We start from the raw sequence: 20260 nt of genomic DNA on the forward strand, positions 1-20260 counted from the left end.
AGGTTTTCTCCTATTCGTTGCTTGTCTTAACAGTGCACATGTGCCATAGCGACACAGGTGCACTGGTTAGATAAGTGATGAATAGAAATCCTGCCTGGGGGGTGTTTCTAATGGTGAGGCGGGTGGGGAGAAAGAAAGGAAAGACGTAGCAGACCTGGGGCACAGATGATCTAGGCCACACCAGTATGACAGAGCGCTGCAGATTAAGGCTGGGTTCACACACAGTATATTTCAGGCAGTATTTGGTCCTCATGTCAGGTCCTCATAGCAACCAAAACCAGGAGTGGACTGAAAGCACAGAAAGGCTCTGTTCACATAATGTTGAAATTGAGTGGTAGCCGTCAATTAATGGCAAATATTTGCTGCTATTTTAAAACAACGGCTGTTATATTGAAATAATGGCAGTTATTTACCGTTATATGGCGGCCATCCACTCAGTTTCAACATTGTGTGAACAGATCCTTTCTGTGTTTTTAATCCACTCCTGGTTTTGGTTGCCATGAGGACCTGACATGAGGACCAAATACTGCCTGAAATATATTGTGTGTGAACCCAGCCTTAAAGATACTTTTTTGCTCTAAGCGAGGCATCGGACACATTTTTAAAGGCACGACTGGTAAGGATTTACTCTCATCAAACAGCTGGTACTAGTGGTTTGGTGGGGTTGGGTGGTGAACACAGAGTCACTTTAAATAGAGTGCCAGCTCATATTAAAGGGGTTATCCAGCTGGCTTAGACAGGATAGACCCACAGCCAGTGACTAGCTGAGCAGGCTGTCACTCTCAAAACAAGTTCATCTTAGAAGTGACAGAGCTTTAGTCAGCAGGGAACACCAGGGAGATCCAGTTTTCCTGTGTGCTGTTATAGGCACTATCAATTACACACAGTTTTACTTAGATGGGGCTTAGCGTCTGTTGAGCCCCCTCTTCCTACCTCGGTCCAGTGCTGCTATCCACACTCCTCACTAAGCCCCGCCTTAGTGACACTGTCTGCAACTGATGGTGCCAATAACAGCACACAGGAAAACTCAGGTGACAATATCAGCATTGTGAGCACTCACCCTAAGGATTGACCCAGGGATGGCAACGTCATAGTGACACTAAGGGGACAGCGAAGGCCATTAGCAGGGAATGAAGGGAAATTGGTGGGAGACACTCACTTCCGTTACACAGCAGCCATCAGTGAATAGGGCACAGGGTCAGTAGTAAGCCAGAGGTTTACTGGCCAAGACAGTATATACTTTATTATTTTACATTAAAAGCAAGGGCTGTACGGATATCACTAATGAGGTTCGTGCAGCCCTTGCTGCATGACAGTCGGGCTGTGTAATAGGCTCAGTAAACGAGCACTGATAACTAATGAGGTCCATGCAGGCCTTGCTGCACGATAGTCGGGCTGTGTAATAGGCTCAGTAAACGAGCACTGATAACTAATGAGGTCCATGCAGCCCTTGCTGCACGATAGTCGGGCTGTGTAATAGGCTCAGTACATGAGCACTGATAACTAATGAGGTCCATGCAGCCCTTGATGCACGATAGTCGGGCTGTGTAATAGGCTCAGTAAATGAGCACTGATAACTAATGAGGTCCGTGCAGCCCTTGCTGCACGATAGTCGGGCTGTGTAATAGGCTCAGTAAACGAGCACTGATAACTAATGAGGTCCATGCAGGCCTTGCTGCACGATAGTCGGGCTGTGTAATAGGCTCAGTAAACGAGCACTGATAACTAATGAGGTCCATGCAGGCCTTGCTGCACGATAGTCGGGCTGTGTAATAGGCTCAGTACATGAGCACTGATAACTAATGAGGTCCATGCAGGCCTTGCTGCACGATAGTCGGGCTGTGTAATAGGCTCATTACATGAGCACTGATAACTAATTAGGTCCATGCAGCCCTTGCTGCACGATAGTCGGGCTGTGTAATAGGCTCAGTACATGAGCACTGATAACTAATAAGGTCCATGCAGGCCTTGCTGCACGATAGTCGGGCTGTGTAATAGGCTCAGTACATGAGCACTGATAACTAATAAGGTCCATGCAGGCCTTGCTGCACGATAGTCGGGCTGTGTAATAGGCTCAGTACATGAGCACTGATAACTAATAAGGTCCATGCAGGCCTTGCTGCACGATAGTCGGGCTGTGTAATAGGCTCAGTACATGAGCACTGATAACTAATAAGGTCCATGCAGGCCTTGCTGCACGATAGTCGGGCTGTGTAATAGGCTCAGTACATGAGCACTGATAACTAATGAGGTCCATGCAGGCCTTGCAGCACGATAGTCGGGCTGTGTAATAGGCTCATTACATGAGCACTGATAACTAATGAGGTCCATGCAGGCCTTGCTGCACGATAGTCGGGCTGTGTAATAGGCTCAGTAAATGAGCACTGATCTAGCAGATTGGCGCTCGTTTACATTGCTGATCAGGCATGTAATAAGGCCCGATGACTCAGCTCATTTCCAGCCAACAAACCCTGATTTTCCCAGGATAAAAGTTGTATTCAATGTTAAAGAAAAATTTTGCAAACTTTCCTTTCAGATGGAATCCAGTAAGATGAAGTAAAATGGAGTATACAGTAAATTACTCTAAGTGCACTTTTCTTTTGATATGAGGTGATCCTGTTATATCACATCTGCAAACTTCCACCGACTTCAAAGTGAAACTTCTGTTGGAAAAGGGGAAAAATCCTGTCTGAAGCCAGAAAATCACCTTATAAGCATCATAGAGAAAAAAAAGAGTATTATGGGATATTTGAGTGTTATTGTGAAGAAGGTTAATGAAAAAGCCTGAAAAGAACGCCTTTTATATGGTCAGTCAAGGCCAGCGCCACTTCCGCACTCCCTACATGCCATCATTGTGCATTCTTGATAGGTATTTTGACATTTCACTTGAGATTAAGGCCTCATATCCCCAGCACTATTAGGCTTGGGCATTTTTGCTATCCATTTAATGTATCTATTTCATGGATAAAAATGGATGCAAAAATGTATGTATGTATCTGTTTTGTATTGACTTATATTATTAAAAAATGTGGTTGACCATGGTTTTCTGTATGTTCTGTAAATTAAACATTTCAAAGTGTATCCAAGAAATGGACAGCAAAAACACAGTGTGAACCTAGCCTCTGTTTTGTATGGAGCAGTAATAAAATACCAAGAAAAGTGCATAGCGCCTTACTGTACTATATTTCATTCTACCTCCTATTTCATATGGCAGCCAGGGCACAGCAGGGACCTCTAAAGAGAGGCCCCCTACACAGAATTATGTTCTAATAAATATCTGTTCTGTCTTTGCATTCCACTGCCATTCCATTTTGAATTGGCAATTTATATAAATCACATAAGTAAATAATCTCTCAATTATTGAAAGCAAATCTGTATCAAAAATCCCTTCAAACCCCCCCCCCCCCCCCAAATTATTTTATTAAAAAACATATTTTTATCCTTTGGCTTTGTATCAAAAGGGCGGGGCCTAGTCTCTTTAAGTCTTCTCCCTCTCTTCCCCTTTCCGGCAGGATTTTCTTCTTCAGGGTCAGTTTGCAATGATGCATGAGTTGATTTCGGATGGGTCTGCTTAAGAGAAGGAGGGCGTGCAGGAAGACCTTGGGGGCATCATTTGAGAGAAAGAGGGCATTGAGGAAGACCTGAGAGGTACCACAGGCCTAAGGCATGAACAGTCTAGGCCCCATCCCTTTGACACTGCGCCGCTGGATTTTTTTTTTAGAAAACAATGGCATCAACAGCCAAAGAGGATCCCAGGAGCGGTCATAGATTAATGTACCAGCGGTTTGTGGGGGTGAAGTTTGGGTACAGATTTGCTTAATAACACATTAATCATTTTTATTATTACGTTCACTGTATTGTTCGTTAATTATTATGGCCTAGAATAGGGATGTTTGAAAAGCCCTGTGGCTTCTGTATCTGATGAGGTGGTGAAAAACTGAAGAAAAAGCAGGATCAAACTACTATGTTAATCTATTACAGATCAGAGCTGGTAGCTTGTGACACTGTTGTAGCAATGAAGTCAATAAACTACTCTTAGGACACTGATAGGAAGCATGTCCGCCAGTTAGTCTCTCAAAAAAACATAGTAAATAAGTTAAAAACAATTGCAGGTAGTTTTGCTCTTATTTGACAAAATTTGATTGTATTTCAGACATTCAAACATCTTTCTGACAAAGGAGAAGATGGGATAGCGATTCCACGGCTTTTCTTTCAGTAATTTGGCAACTCCAGAATATTTTCTCACTGAAGACACTGGCTCCATAACGGTAATTCCCAATACCATTTATAATGTATGACTGAATGAAATATTTAACTAAAAAAAAGTTATTTTTGGCTATGTTGTGGCCCTTGGATTTATAAGGGCCTTGTGTTTTATGTATTAATCATCTGAGTCTTCCAGACGTTCCCCTTCCCTTGTTTATTGATGAGGGGGGTGACACCCCTGTATGTATAGTATACCAGTTGTGAGAAATAAAAATGGCGGACATGACCACTCATTTATCAGGCCAAGTGTTTCAGTTTAATACATAATAAAATGGTACTGATAAATCTTTCCCAGATTGTAGACCGGACCTGGATTAAAATGGTAAAATGACAATAACATTGTACATATTCTAACCAAGCCTAGATAAGAGGTGCAGTCCCATTTCTGAATAAACTAGGAGTAAACCCTTAGTCATGCCGGGATTAATACTGAAATACATATTACAGATGATAATTGCGGTTCTCATGTAATCCAAGTAAATCTGACAATCATACAAACCTTTCCAAACGTGTCTTACACTGAGGTCACGGCAGCATTATATATCGGAGCACCTGCCACTGTTTTTTTTCTGTTTTGTTTTGTTTGTTTGTTTTTTGAGGTTTAAAAAAAATAACATTTTTTGAGGAAAATTCAGATAAATGCAATTCATTGAAAATGTATTGTAGCTGATATAAGCTTCTATTAAATTTGCATATGTCTGAATGAGTCTGTGGGGTAGCCATGTTCAGAGTCTCAGTTGCTTAGCAGATCATATAACAGATCTCTAAACTGTCAAGTGATCTATTATTATTAGATTGGATTGTTGAAAATGGAGATGAGATTCCAAATAACCATTTTATCAAACTGTAGAAAGCAGTTTGTCACCTCCTTATATTCTCCTCTTTCCCTGCCATTGCTAACAAGTTGTTTCCTAGGATACAGACCACCACTCTGCTCTAAAATCAATGGTTTGGCTAGGGTAGATAGATAGATAGATAGATAGATAGATAGATAGATAGATAGATAGATAGATAGATAGATAGATAGATAGATAGATCATAGATAGATACTATACATATTCATAAATATTATACTATATCTCTATACATTTACTTTATTGCTGTACATACCACCACTGACCACTGTTTTTGTTTTTTTATTTTTTTTCAGTGGAGTGGTGGTCTATAACCTAGGAAACTAGATGTATTTGACTTGACAAGCCCTACTAAAATAACTGTATTAGATGAAATGGGAATATCTCTTTCGACCATGTTCACACAACATAAGTTTAGTAATAATTACGGTTGCCGATTTGCAACAACAGCCGTAATTAAAACTTAACTTACAGACTTCCGGTTCCGGCGCCATGCTGTAAGCCACGAGTGACCTCGGCTCCGCTCAGCAGATATCGTGCCTACTCATTTAACACCCGCACCACCGATCCTAACGGGTAAATTGTACCCTTACCTGTTCGGGGCACACATATGGATCGCTTTGTCCACAAGAAGGCGAAGCAGGTTAAGCAGCTGCATCGCTCCAGGTCCCGCAGAATCAGAGGGGAGGAGGCCGACATGGCGCCGTCGCCTGCATCATCCCGAGCGGCCTCACAGGAGAGATCGGAGCGGGACTTCTCGGGAGGTGAGGAGGAGGGAGACACCTTCACCCTGGATTACGCGGCCCTGGCAGCGGAGGTTGCAAAGCGCATTACCCCGGGGCTGCAGGACTCGGTCACGGCGGCAGTGACCGCGGCCATGAAACAGCTACAGGCGGAAGTGCAGGCACAGGGAGCGCGGGTAATGGCGGCTGAGGAGCGGATCGGAGTGTTAGAGGATTCTACCTCCTCATGGGACGCGCGTCTGCAAGCCGCGGAAAGAGAGAGCAGGCGATTATGGGACAAGGTGGAGGACCTTGAAAATAGGTCCCGCCGCAACAACCTCCGGATTGTGGGAGTCCCTGAAACTGTCAGGCAAAGAGATCTGCCCCGTCTCTGTGAGGTAACCATCCCCTCCCTATTGGGTATCCCGCATCCCTGTAAAGTCGAGAGGGCACACAGATTGGGCCCGGAAATACGCCAACCACAAGACAAGGGCATTCCCCCGGGACTCGCGCAGAGAGAACGACCCAGACAAGTAATTGTCAAATACTTAGACTTTACCGATAAGGTGGCTATTCAAAGGGCGTTCCGTAATGCCCAGGAAGGACTCAGACTGGAGGGACATCGCCTTCTTATCTTTGGTGATTTCTCTGTGGAAGTTACACGCAAGAGGAAGATGTTCTCCCCGATCTGTACGGCGCTGTTTAAGAAGCAGATCAGATTCGCTTTACTGTATCCAGCGGTCCTAAAGGTGTTCCACCAGGATGGTTCCATGCAGTCCTTCGCGGAAGTGGATGATGCGGCCGACAGTCTGAGAGAATACTTGGCTGACCTCCCTCCTGACCTGCCTAGGAGCCCGCGACGTGCGGGAGGCGGCACACCTTCTACCCAGCTGCTGTCGCAGCTCCCGCGGGATCAATGGCCGGATCTGCCGGTGAGCCAGCGAACTCGCCCTACCTAGAAGACGGGCTTCACCGCCAAAGTACTGGTATTATAAGGGGGCCTCAATTGGTAACTTCCATATTGGGACGCTATGCTGCTCATTGTGAGGCCATGTTTCCTGACTCCGGTTTACCAATCTGTCATTTTCTGTCCCTCCCTGAAGGGGCCGGAGGCCGGGGTGAACTGCTCATCATACACCTGTCTCCGGAATATTGGCCTGTCTCCTCCCCAGTATCATGCTGTCCTGCTTCCCCTCCTCTCCTAACCTTCTTCCCTACCCCCCCTTCTTTCCTTTCCCATCCTCCCCTATCCTCTCCATATCTCCCCCCCTCCATTTTTCCTGGCGCCCCCTTCTTCCTTCCCCTCTTCCCCCTCCTTCCCTGGTCCCCTTATTATCCCTCCTTTCCTTCCCCTCCCTCTATCCCTATGTGATGGTCCTTGGAGAAAAGAGGACATTGCCCACTATATAAGGTCTTATGCTGCATTTGTTGAGCCCGAGGAGCCGGAGGTCTCCTGTACCATGCAATATGTTGATGGTACCATTGGTACTCGGCCTCATGGCCAGCGTGGGAAGAAGTGAGGTCCATAGACCCAGAGTCTGCCCGAGGTCGGATGTCCCGACTTTCTTTTGGGCATGGGTCATAATGTTATGTTGTTGTTTTTGTTTGGGAGGGCTGTTTATTTTGGGAGGGAGGGAGGGTTCCGGCTCGCGATCTACCTTGTGGCTCAAAGGGGAATTTAGGATAGTTTACCGGCTCATTGCTCCATTATGGTACATGTGATATCATGGAATGTGAAGGGCCTGAGATCGCCCCATAAAAGGAATATGATTTTGCGCCACCTAAAGCGGTTTGCACCGGATGTAGTGATGCTACAAGAAACTCATCTGGGAGAGGAGGACTTCTTTAGGATGCGCAAAGGTTGGGTGGGGGAGGTATATGGCTCGGCAGCTGTATCACACAAAGCCGGGGTGCTGATGCTCATCCATAAAGCTTTCCGTCATGAAACCACCCGGGTCTGGTCTGATACAGAGGGGAGGGTTTGCAAAGTGTGTATAAAGACCTCTGCCGAGGAGCTGGAATTGATCAATGTATATGCCCCGAATGATACTAATAATACCTTCTTCCAATCTCTTACCTCAGTTGTCCTTCAAGATGTGACGACACCAAAGGTGATAGGGGGCGACTTTAACTCTGTTATGAGCCATGCAGAAGACAGAAAGTCGGGTAAGTCGACTGGGGCGGGTCCCCGTAATAGGGATCTTGCTCTGCCGAGATGGGCACGGACAGTGGGTGTCTTGGACGCCTGGAGGTGGATGCATCCTGATGCACGGGAGTTCTCCCATTTTTCCCATCCACATAACTCCTGGTCCAGAATAGACTATGCTTTTGTTTCTGACTCACTGCTACCGCGTCTTCAGCGGTCGCAGATAGAGGATATGATTATATCAGACCACTCACCCGTGTCCATTGTGTTGCAGGATACTATCCCTAGGGGCACTGACTTTGTCTGGCGGCTCCCACAGGGACTGTCCAGGGATGAGGACTTTCAGGCCTTCCTGAAACTCTGGTGGTGGGAATTTGCTAGGGATAATGCAGAACATGTCTCCCAACCTCAACTCTATTGGGAAACTGCTAAGGTGGTTTTAAGGGGTCGCATAATGTCATATGTTTCTGGGCAGAAGAAAAAAATTACCTCCCAGCTTAAAATTCATAGTGAGGCCCTACGAGAGGCATACACGTCTTTTATTGAGGTGCCTTCCCCAGAGAACAAGGAGAAGTGGCAGATGGCTAAATTGACGTACGAAAGCTGGCTAGAACGTAGAGAGAATATCAACAGGTCTCATTTTGAGGCCACTCTGTTCCGACATGGGAATAAACCGGGTCGGCTGCTGGCGACACTGGCCAAAGGCCGGCATGGCCTTCATCATATTCAGGCCATGCGGGACGCACAGGGAACCCTTCAAACTCACCCGAGTAGAATTAATAAGATCCTGGGATCCTTTTATGAATCTCTCTATATGGACTCTCCCCCGCAGTGCGCTCAGGTGAGGGACTGGATACATGAGTCACGCCTTCCTAGGCTAACCGATGAGGAAAATGAATTGTTGAATGCCACTATAACAATAGAGGATATCACTAGAGCTATTAAGGGTCTGAAGCCGAATAAGGCTCCAGGGCCCGATGGTTATACGGGAGACTTTTATAAGATTGCAGTTACGGAGGTAGGCCCCGCTCTCCAATCCTTATATAATCTGTATTTACAGGGGACACCAGTGTCTGCCACCATGAACACAGCGGTCATAAAAGTTCTGCCCAAGGAGGGAAAGGATTTAACGTCACCAGGGGGGTATCGGCCGATATCCCTTATCAACATCGACCTCAAGATACTATCAAAAATCATGGCTGACCGCCTGGCTGTTGTCCTTCCTTGCCTTATCTCACCTTCGCAGGTGGGTTTTGTCAAGGGACGATCAGCGGTGTCCAACTTGAGGAAGGTCATCAGTGTGCTGGATGAGGTCCAGCTTCATCCTGACCTGCACCCCTCCCCCGCAATATTGTCGATTGACGCGGAAAAAGCTTTCGACAACGTGCGGTGGGAGTGGGTGTGGGCGGTGATGGCTGAAATGGGCTTCGAGGGCCCCTTTATGAGGTACTTGTCAGCACTCTACACTGCTCCCTGGGCCAGGGTGGGCACCCCGGGCTTTTTATCTCAGCCGTTCCGGTTGTTTAAGGGTACCAGACAGGGCTGCCCCCTATCGCCTCTTTTATTTAACATTGCTATAGAACCGCTATCGCGCATTCTAGCATCACATCCTGACATAAGGGGCATAAAGGTAGGGGGCATCCCTGTCACGACTGCACTTTTTGCAGATGATATCCTTCTCTTCCTTGAGAATCCGGCTTCTGACCTCGCAACGGTATTTGAATGTTTACGAGACTTCGGGGAGGGGGCGGGATTCAAGGTTAATGTTTCCAAAAGCATACTGTTAGATCTGGCGGTGGGATCCCGAGGCTTTCGGGGAAATACTCCAGTCGCGGTAGAACGCAGAGCAATTAGATACTTGGGCATCATGATAGGCAGAACGCCCAGCTCACTCTATGGGCTCAACTATCCACCACTCATCCAGTCGATCCTTAGTGATGTGGACAGATGGAAATCATTACCCCTTCCTACAATGGCCCGGTGTCACCTACTGAAAATGTTGGCCTTTTCCAGACTTCTTTATCCCATGCAGACAATCCCGGTTCTGTTAAAGCACTCAGATATAAATAAACTGCAATCCTCCTTTCTCCGATTCATCTGGAAGGGGAAGAGACCTCGTATAGCCCTAAAAAAATTACAACTCTTTAAGGATCAGGGGGGAATAAATTTCCCCGATATCCGAAGATATAATGTAGCATGTCTGCTCAGGCATGGATTCGACTGGATGAGGGGTGGGGGTCCCTACACTAACTTTAGAGAGGAGGCGGCCCTGGCGGGCCCTTGGTCTCTGGGGGCGCTACTATTTTCCAAATTCTCTGCCATTCCATCCCATATAAAAAGGTCTTTGCTGTTGCGGGATACGATTGCGGCCTGGAAGGCAGGCCTAAAAGATATCAAACTACCCGCCGCTATAGGGAAATATATGACATTATGGGCGCATCCGGAACTGAAAGTGAACCAGCTTGATAAGGCGTACTTAGAATGGAGGGACAGAGGGATAACTTGTGTATCTCATCTTCTGCATGACTCTGAGCACAGATACTTAACTTTTATAGAGCTTCGAGCCAAATATGGGCTGCCTGAGGGGAATTTTCTGTTATATAACCAGGTCATGGCCTTTACTAAACCTAGGTTGCGGAATCTTTCCTCCTTCTACGGGTCTAGTTTGGTCCATGATTTGCTGCAAGTGGAGGCGCCTATGCACTCGCTGTCGTACCTCTATCGGGCACTGCGACGGCAGGCTTCAGAGCCCTTTTGTCAGGGCATATTTAAGTACTGGGAGGGCAAATTAGGTCTGGCTGAACTGACTAAACCGATCCTAGATGGGTGGGCGGTGGTGAGGAGGGCGATAGTCAGCGAAAATTGGAGGGATACCCAATTCCGCATCATCCATCATGCGACGTATGGCTTCACCGTGCCCAAGACTCTGGATAGACCTGACAGGATTGATGCATGCCCCAATTGTAACCTTGGGGGGACTGACTTACTACACGGACTGGTGACATGCCCCCTTGTGCGACATTTCTGGGTGAGGCTAAAAGATCTGTTATCATCTAAGCTGCGGGTTACCTTGTCATTGGAACCTGCTTTTCTGGTAATGCATATTCCCCAAAATGAGGAGAGGCCTACATTGCTCACCCATGTTTTTGTTTTGGTGGCCAAGCGTTGCCTGCTCGCTCATTGGTTGGAATCTCAGATGCCCTCCACTGATGAAGTGGTGAACCAAGTTAAAAAATATCTACTGTATGACCAGCTGGAGGTGCTAAGGGCCAAGGAAAAGTCTACAAAAGGTTTCTTTAAGAAATGGACAACGTTCATCTGTGCCTTCCTTTCTTCTGCTGAAATACGCCAGGTAGTGCTGCCCTTCAAGGATACCAAATGGTACCTGGCTAAGGACGTGGCAAGTACGCTTGGCCGTTTGAGGGTGTGAGTGAGCATGGGCCGGAGATTCTCTCTCTTATGTCCTTAGGGATACAGCTTAGGTTTCTACTGAGGGCTTTTCGGGGTGATCGCAAGCCGGGGGGAGGATGGGGGGGGGGGGGGGGGAGGGTGTTCTCTTCTATTGGTGGGTTTCTGATTTTGATCCTGACCCAGACCTCTTTCTGGGACCTCTAGGTCCCTGTATGTGTGGACCAATACATAATTGTCTGTAATAATTTTGGTTATGTACACTCATGTTTTACCTGTAGTGGAGTACTGTCTCCGCGTCTGTTCATGTTTTTTGAAAATTGAAAACTGAATAAAAAAGTTTACAAAAAAAAAAAAAAAAAACTTAACTTACATTGTGCTGCAGCTAGAGGGAATCCCGGCCAGAGCGTATACACATAGGGGGACATTTATCAAGCTAAAAAGGCGTATTTTTCTGCGGAAAATGGCCAGATGCGAATACATTTATTTGCAAATGGCCGTTTTGCAAATAAATATTTGCATCTGGACATTTTCCGCCCGGTACGCCAGAGGGGCGGGGAGGGGGTGGAACGGGGGATGCAGACTCAGGGTCCGCTTAATTCATCTTTTTTCTAGCAGAAAAATGATTAGGAAACCTACACCAGCTTTGAGTTAGCTTAGGTTTCCTCGGCGCACACACTGGTGCGCATGGGATTTAGGTAGAGGCAGTGCACCTCTACATAAATCTCCGTACTGTCGGAGCTGCGGGGACATTTTTAAGTCCGGTACAGAAAATGCCGGACTTATTAAATGTCCCCTGTAGTATAAACTCCAGCCGCAATCGCTAGTGGCTGCACGAGAAAACGACATGTCAGTTTTGTGCGGCCGCTATTCATTAAATAGCGTCCAGACAAGCCTGACAAGTCACACAATGGAGCGTGCGGCTGGAGCTATGGTGAATCGGAATGCGGCGCACATGGATGCGCCCGCATCCCAATTCAGCGCAAAGGAAGGTCATCCGGCCAGTACTGCAGTACCAGCCGAGATGATCTTCTCTGAGAGCGGCCGTTCTGTGACTCGGGCCGGGTCACAGAACGGCCTGTCTCATACACCATGTGAACATGGTCTTAATATAGAATGCAGTATTACACAGAGGCCAATGGCTGTGGAAGAGCAACCCTGCAGACCAACAGTACTTCTGCTGCCTGGCTAAGCCATGTTAATAATGAGCCACGTCCCACTATAGGCACAGTGACAGCAAAACCGTGTTATTACACCGAATTTAACTTTCTACATTCCCATATTCCTGAAAAAAAAAGCAAAAGAAGATGAGGCTCAATGGTGTAGAAACCCCAAGTAAATAGCAGTAGGGAACTTGCCTATTGTACAGTTCAGACCAGGTCTAGACTGCACATTAGGCAATTAAGGGAAATTCCAGATGGACCGGTGTGCTAAATAGGCCAGCTTAAAGGGGAACTCCGGGTAGAGGTAAAAAAAAAATGAAACTTCTGCAGAAGCATATAACAATACTTACCTATCTATCCCAGTTTTGAAACTACCCAAAATCTATTTGTTTGGGGGGTTTTGTTCTGTTTTGTATTTCTGTACTTCCAGGTTGAGCAGATGTACTCAGTACTACAGTATCCAGAATGCAATGCTTTCCCTCAGCTGTTCCATCACAGTCCCCCACCCTGTCTATTCCCCGCCCAAAGCTGTTGCAGAACATCTAGGCTGTGTTCACACATTGCAGTTTCATTGTGTTACTGAATTATTTGCAGTACTTTATCATTTCATTGTGGTCCCACCCGCACAGCACACTGTATTCTCTACCTGTAATGCTGATATTGGAATAAAAAGAACTTTTTAAATAATTTTTTTCCCCTTTCCACACACATATTATGATCAAGCATCTTTTATCTTTGAAGTTGATTTCCACAAAAAGGACTTTATCCGATATTATCTTACATGGGATATACTGTTTATGCCTTGTTTTTTGTGCAGGTGGGATTGGCAGTGCCGGCTCTTATCCTCTCTGTTGTTCAGCATTATCTATTTGTGTTACTGCATCATTTTTGTGCAGATGCTGCAGTACTGCAATGACTCTCCAACATGTGTGAACACAGCCCTAATTTCTCTGTAGACTTTTGCACAATCAGCGAAAGTTTAAACACCTGCTGAGACGAGCAGACTGAGACTAGCAGACACACACAATGTGAGACAGAGGCATGGAATATTTGTCTCCTAAGGGGGGATAGCAAAAGACAATGTGGATTGAGAGGCAATTTTTTTTTCACTTCCTGGGTTTCTATCAGCTACCAGTGTGGCAGAACTGTACAATTACAGTAATACATTGTATAGACACATTTATATAACTTTTAATGTACTTTTAATAGAAAACAAGTTTTTCTTATCCGGAATTCCCCTTTAATGGCTGGCTTTTCCCAGCATGGCACCCTCCCTGAACTTCACAACAAAGTTAGGGTATGTTCAAACTAAGCAAATGTGGCGGAATTCCGCAGCGAAACCCCGCCTTCCTCAGTGTTACTGCCTGCCTGTAAATAATGTACAGGATAAGTAAAATGAAACCTCTTGAAGGCTAGATTCCCACTATGTTTTTTCAGTCCATTTAACAGATACATTTTTAAATGGTTACTTTTATTGTACACGAAAACATGGTAGAACTCTCCGCAGCAGAATCCCACCTGCCTCAGTGTCAAAAGAAGTCTGTATGGGATTGATCAGTGGGGTGCCACCACTGACAGCCCCCTAAACCTTGCCAGATGTACAACCAACGGACCAGACGTGCAGAGGTCATTATTACCGCCACCTAAAACAGCTACGTTTTTCTGTCCTGGCCGCTCTGATATATGGAGTGGGGGTAGCTCTATCATGTGCAATAGTTTTGATTCTGTGCGATTATATCTTATTTAGCACTTTATCTTTAGATTGGTCCACATAAGTATCAGTCTGGTTGGTCTCTAATATTATTTAATATGAGCGTAAAATCACTATAGGGGCAGGATTTATAGAGAATGGGTATGTGCGATTACCTATACTGGCATTGGCTTGTGCAATTATCTGTTTTGGTAGAATTTTTTGTGAATGGGCATGTGCAATTATCCATATTGGCTAATAGTCCATGTCCTATCAATTAATTTTTGGGAAGTGGGTATACTAGTCGAGGCTATAGTTGCAGTATCGTTTTCCTTTATCAGCACATTATCTGATACATTTATTCTACAGACAATTGTTTACAGCGGTTTCCCTGATGAACCTGTACTACAAGACAGGAGACACGCGTCGGAACTACAGTATATAGTTGTATATAGGGTGGTTGTGTGGTTTTAATCACTTTGTCACACTTTTTTGTTTTTTCCCTTGCACTTAGCAAAGAAGGAGGGACAGACTCCGTGGTTGGGGCCACCCTTTTAAGGAGGTTGGTTCCCCAAAAGGCAGGGAGAGCTTTTACATCTACATAGCTGTGAGAGAGCACTTGTACCCCTCCCTTACTTGACCCTAGTGTTTTGACTGCCTTAGGGTGTGTTTAAAAATGTTCATCAGTAATATACTTGATTTACAGTACACACCATCGGGCATAGGTATAAATCCTTTCGCTTATGGAGGCCAATATTTGTTCTGAAGTGGCAATATACTGTACATTATTTAAGCTTACCAGAACTTCCTCAATAGAGGACATTATTGGGCTATGTTCACATAAAGTTTTTCCTCTCCATTTTATATGACGTCCGTCAGTGCAGTGACAGTTGTTGGTACAATATGCTAGGTCAGGTGGACTGATTGCCTTTTGAGTCTTTAATTGAAAAGTCCATTGAAATTAATAGTAAAAATGGTGAAAGGACGGTAATAAAAAAGAAAAACTGTGTGAACAACTAAAGAATAACGTCCGCTGTTTGCAAAAGACGTCCGAAAATAATTGACATGATCATTATTTTGACATCGGTGCAGATAACGTCCATTATTTTATACATTGTGTGCATTGGAGGTCCGTCAATCCATTGACTTCGATGCATTGCATTAAGTCAATTAAATTGCGTCAATAACGGAATCCTTTTAAATATAAAAGGCGGATGCCATTTCTTTTTTTTTTTACGTTGTGTGAACAAATCCTTGTAGAGAATTACACCGCTTCTTAACTCCTTAGCCATAAACGTCTGCTAATTTTTGCTTTGCGCACCACTGAGAAAAATACATACGGAATGAGGTAAGAGAAAGTGTTGAAATGAATCAACCTGATAAGGGTGGCAAAGCTATTAGTAAGGCTTTAGAATATCACTGAACCATGGTGACAGCCAATTAGTGAAAGGATGAGGTGTAAACATTTTAAAAAAAAATCTCCCAAGGGAACATCCAGAAAGGCTACGGACCTATCTAACACATATATTTTTGACTCTACAATAAAGAATAGATTTTTTTTTTTTAAAGAGGGATTCGTGGAAAAATAACAAGGTAGAAACCTTTGTTATCAAAGAAAAGATCATGTCTATATCTACTTATCTACCAGTAGCTGCGGTACATGAGGATAAAATGCAGAATCTTCTGACAATTGGCTGTACTGCACTGTGCCTGGCACAGTAAAACACAACACAGAGAGCTGTACAGATAAAGACATCCTAATCCCATTCTGCGTCTCTATGTAGTTGGCATCTCCCGAAATCTAAACCATGTTAAATAAGTCATCGATGTGCAGAATATACATTATAATATGAACGCAGAGGCTCGGCTAGATGAAGGCTAATGTTGTAAGTTGTTGACCTCTGCCCGTACTCAAGAACTTAACTCTATCAATTTTAGAATATTTTTAATTAATACCCCAGCGCTAAGTAAAGTAATGATTTGGTTCTGCAATTGTAATGAATAGTGATTATATGTCATTTGCCAGAACATCCGGACCTGAGATTAGTAATAGATCTCCGACACAAGTCACATAAGGGTATCTGGAAATGTATGTGGATAGTGTCTCCAAATCTATTCTGATACAATGAAATGGAATTTTCAGTCAACCTCTGCTTTATATAAGCATTTCAATCTAAAAAATACACATCTAAATAAATATAAATATATATATATATATCTGCTAGAACATAAACCCAATCACGTCTTAGATATGGATGGATAACAAATTATATGAGTGACATCACTGCTTGTAAACGGGTTGTCTCTACTTTTTCACTTATGCCACATAGTATAAATACAGACATTAGGCCTTTAATTTCTTACACCACCAAGGATACAGGCAAGACCCTTGTCACTTCCTAAGACCACCAGGGATACAGTAATTATTCCCCCATTTTCCTTAGACCACCAGGAAAGCTAAGATTACCACCAATTTTGCCTTAGGCTATGTTCCCACTATGTAAGTTCCGTAGTAATCACGGCCGCTGATGCCGATTTGGAACAACGGCCGTGATTACTATGAAACTCACATAGTGCTGCAACTGAGGAAATCTTGGCCGAAGTGTATACACATAGTAGCGGCACTACAAAAAACTGATATGTCAGTTTTCTGCGGCCACTATTCATTGAATAGCGGCCACAGAAAACCTGTCAGTGCACACAATGGAGCATGCGGCTCCGGCCACACGCTCCATTGTGTGCAGCAGGGGAATTCTGATCTGGGTGCACACTGATGCGGAATGGCCTGTGTCTTACTACGTAGGAACATGGCCTTAATCCTTAAAAGCTGCTGACAAGTCATTTTCTACACTTGGATCCATGGTGGTCTAGAGGTAAAGGGGGTACTGTCAATGTCTAAAACATGCATTTCTTTAGAGGAATATTAGTTTTAAAACAGTCTGGGAACAGGGCTTGGAGTTACTGGGGAGGTCCTCACCAGTTTCTTCCTGACCATGTGGGCTTGATTGATAGATCTGTGACTATGCTCAAATGGGAATCAAGCCTGGATGGCTATCAATTATATCAATTATTTCCTCTATACTGACGATCAGTACAGGAATCACTAAAATAACCCATAAAAACATATACACGAGACAGTTTGAAAACAGGGTGGAGGGACATCAAACAAATTTATATCACTTACAAGACAGAACTTAGGGTCACCAATAAATCTATATCCTTAAGTTCATGTATAATACATCCTCTGCAGGTCACATCAAACTACACAGTGTAATCCACCACAATACCATAAAGTGCCAAATGGTAAAACTATTTTAGGCTATGTTCACGTACTGTCTTATTTTGGCCATTTGACGACCGTCTTTTAGGATGCCTGTCATTTTGACTCCAAATAACAGCCCTGATTATACCAACAATGACTGTCATTATAAAAGAACTGTTGTTATGTGGACCCAAAAAGATGAGCAGATTGTTGTTAAACAGCCAAAATAAGACAGTGTGTGAACATAGGCTTATTATGACATAACTGTGTATAGCAGAATCCAAATAACCATAAAGTGCTACTAATAAAGTATAGAGTGTAGTTGACAAAAACATAACCCCTGCAGTGAGTGGTAACGAAGAAGAAACAGGTTACCCAAACTCAAGTAATGCCCCTCCACTTCGTCCTCCAGTGCATATCCTTGTCCTTCCTCGAGGAATGGTGAGGGGGAGGAGATAAGGAAGGAAATATATACCCCCACCCTAATTGATGGCCAATGGTATAAGTATAATCTCTGACTGGCTCAATACTTATCCGGCACTTCCATTCGTACACCCTGCCCCGCCATCAGACTGTGCAGCACCTTACAGCTGTGTCACTGAGATCTTTCTATAATTTGTGTATATTACAATTACTATTACTATTTATTTCTTAGCTTTTTAATTGTTTTTCTTCTTGTTATATATTTGATGAGTAGGGATTGTTTTTTTGGCCAGCACTACCAATAACATATACTGTATATTCATTGGATACATTTATTAGGTATATTAAGTACATATATTTTTTCACATATATTTCTATTTTAAAAAATTGTTTACATTTTTTTTACAATTTCCACATCCTTATGTATAATTTTTTTTACTTATTGTTTTACATTTTTTATTATTTATTTTTTTTCTAACATTTCCACCAATCTGTGCACTTTTCATTGGTTTGAAATTATTTTTATTTACACTTATTTCACCATTTGTATTACAAAAAAAATTTTTTTTTTTCACGAACATTTCTTTTTCCCAGTCACACTGTCCATCCACACATTTTTTTCACATTAATACTTTTCTTAAAATTAGGTACTGGTTCACAAGTCATACAACCATATTCGTTTTCACGTATATGTTCACATTCAGTCATATATTCATATTCCTTTGGGTCTACACGATTTCATTTGAAGCCTTACAGTTAACACATCCCTTTAATCTTCAGTCTCACCTTTACACCTATTCGGTTTTACATGGTTTCATTTTGCAACTTCAGCATTAGCTCTTGTCACTTTAATTTATTCATTCTGCAATAATCATATTGGTTTAGATATCACTTGGGTCACTTTACAGGCAAATGTTTTCCTATATATTTTGTATGTGGTCACTTTTCTTTTTTGCATTAATTAGTTGGTTGTGGGCTCTGGCCATTTATCCCTGTACGCCAGCTACTAAGTTAGTGGACATCGCTAAGCACTTCTGTGGACATACACTAGGCCATCTGCCCATTCAGCATGGCCTGGCCGACCCCGATAACGCACTTCCTTCATCCTCAGTGATGTTGCTGTAGGCTGTGTGGTGCGGTCTGATGATAAGTGGCGTATGTGTGAATGAAAGAGCCTGTAGAGTATGGTGCCGGTCAGATTGTACCACATACTACTGGCCATCAATTGGATGTGGCTGTAGGCATATTGTATCGTGTAGAGCATTCTAATGGCTTTATACTTAGCCTTTTTCTTCTTCCCAATGGAATGTATTTACTAATATAAAGGCTACAGTATCAAAAGTGTATGTATTGGCAGGAGTCAGGCCATCGGGTCATGGACTCTTCTTGGGAGGGGATTTATTTCGCCTTCTTACAACAATCCGAATGGGAGAGGAAGGGAGGTTTAAGACAATTTAAGAAAAGCAGTAGGTGTACAGTATGCGGTGTCTAAATTGTACAAAGTAGAGTAAGATTGGCTGATTTTTCCAGCAGTATCTGCTATTGACGTAAGGGAGACTATCTGCAGACCAGAAAGAGTACTTTTGCCTTTCATTAGCAAAGTATCAATCCTCACACCCCACCCCCCTTGTCACCATGCGCATATCATCTTTGTTTGAAGACCATATTTCTAGTATATTGCTGATTAAGGATATCCTTAAGCCATTCCCTAAGGGCTAGAAGGTCACATCAAGTGTCTGCTGAGCTGGTATGTTTGTGAAGTAATTCCAGTGAAGAGATTTGTGCAAGTAAAAATAATTTCTTTAGATTTCTAACATTTTACCTTGGTTCCTAGGGAAATAAACAGGCCTTTCATGTATTCTTTGCACATCTTCTAAATGGAAGCAATGGAGACATCAAGGATAAGATGAATGCTAAAGAAGGTCTGCACTTAAGAGATTGGTGGTGGGTATCCCTATTTTAAATAGCGTTGCTAAGGTGCCAGATCCGGTATCGTCTAGGGATGTGAGTGAGGAATAAGACAGTAAAGACTGGTGAATGGTCAGAAAAAGTCTCTGGGACAAAATCTGAGCGGATAAATGAATGTAAAAAACACTATCATAATTAAACAAATCTGTTTTGTGGCTATCCTGATGGCATCGCTACTGCGCTACTGCCACGAAACATGTAGAAGTGGCTAATATTCTAATTTTAAGTAGCTATCTCTCTAAGTGTCTCAACACCTAAAAAATATATATAGATTGGCAGGGTACTGAATGATTAGTGAAAGAATGCGGAATTACAGCAAACGATTAACGATGATTTGGGGGTCAGATAAAAATCAATG

At 43.7% G+C, this 20260-nt stretch overlaps 1 protein-coding gene across 4 annotated transcripts in view; it reads left to right on the forward strand.

Annotated features, from left to right (window-relative positions):
* Positions 1-469: 469 nt before the first annotated feature.
* Positions 470-20260, forward strand: part of PENK (proenkephalin) — a 39208-nt gene continuing 19417 nt past the window's right edge. For 2 of the 4 annotated variants that reach the window (XM_069960026.1, XM_069960023.1), the window contains exons 1-3: positions 470-616; positions 4154-4268; positions 19769-19878. The gene's annotated coding sequence lies outside the window, so the exon portion shown is untranslated. Of the gene's footprint in view, positions 617-2536; positions 2808-2854; positions 2870-4153; positions 4269-19768; positions 19879-20260 lie in introns of those variants that run through there. The other 2 variants (XM_069960027.1, XM_069960028.1) reach the window with 2 other exon arrangements.

Source organism: Dendropsophus ebraccatus, chromosome 2, assembly GCF_027789765.1.
Source record: "Dendropsophus ebraccatus isolate aDenEbr1 chromosome 2, aDenEbr1.pat, whole genome shotgun sequence".
Taxonomy (NCBI): Eukaryota; Metazoa; Chordata; class Amphibia; order Anura; family Hylidae; genus Dendropsophus; species Dendropsophus ebraccatus.